This window comes from Cynoglossus semilaevis, unplaced genomic scaffold (genome assembly GCF_000523025.1).
Source record: "Cynoglossus semilaevis isolate Cse_v1.0 unplaced genomic scaffold, Cse_v1.0 C19025248, whole genome shotgun sequence".
In the NCBI taxonomy this organism is placed as follows: domain Eukaryota; kingdom Metazoa; phylum Chordata; class Actinopteri; order Pleuronectiformes; family Cynoglossidae; genus Cynoglossus; species Cynoglossus semilaevis.
The window spans coordinates 1-770 of NW_007588393.1; the positions used below are offsets into that span (position 1 = coordinate 1).

Here is a 770-nt window from a genome sequence, read left to right on the forward strand (position 1 = left end):
AAAAAAAAAAATAACTCGGGGACAAGCCCAGCATCTTTTGGCTACTTGACTGTGGTATGGGAGTGACTGCCTTATTTGTGAACTTAACTGACAGTTTTCCTTTCATTTAAATACAAGGTTGACTACAATATAATTGTTCAAGAGGGAAAAGACGATGACAAAACATGCATTTGGCGCCAAGGTTGGAGAAACTTCGGCAGATAAATGTTCTCATGGGAGAATTATAATACTGTAAGCTATTGTGTACCAGAATGAGAAAAGGAATGCACGCATTGCTGAATCCAAGGCCTTGGGAAGGCAATCAAAACCTCAGAGGGCTTTTATCTCACCGTCTGGAATCCCGCTAACTTTGTAGGTGGTTCCTCCAAAGCTCACATCTTCCCTGAACTTTTTTGGGAGGCAGGAACTTCTGAAGATCTTCCATTCTAGACCTGGGAAAACACAAAAGATGTTTACCATCGTCCAGGGACCGTGTTTACCAGCAAACCAGAGGTGAGGAGAAAGTACCATCAGCTCCTAGTGCTCCGAGCGTAGCCAACCGAGCTGCGTACAGGCCGTTTCCAAGGTAACTGTGCGAAGGTGCGAAGCGAGTACATTTCAGATGCAGGTTCTTCATTTGTAGATTTTTTTGTTGTAAAAATTGACATTTTTCTTTACCTGTGTGTGTAGAGCTGATATGTGCTGTTGAACAAGTTGAACCGGGCGATGTAACTGGATGGTGCAGCGTCGATTGTTTTCTGTTGGATGGACAGTTCATGTTTAATTAGATC

General features: G+C 43.1%; 1 long non-coding RNA gene across 1 annotated transcript; it reads right to left on the reverse strand.

Annotated features, from left to right (window-relative positions):
* Positions 1 to 28: 28 nt before the first annotated feature.
* LOC103399420 (uncharacterized) lies at positions 29 to 769 on the reverse strand. The gene is made up of 3 exons (XR_523638.3): positions 658 to 769; positions 508 to 569; positions 29 to 431 (listed from the first exon to the last, which is right to left on the reverse strand). It is a non-coding gene; the product is annotated as an uncharacterized LOC103399420 (long non-coding RNA).
* Between the last annotated feature and the right edge of the window lies 1 nt (position 770).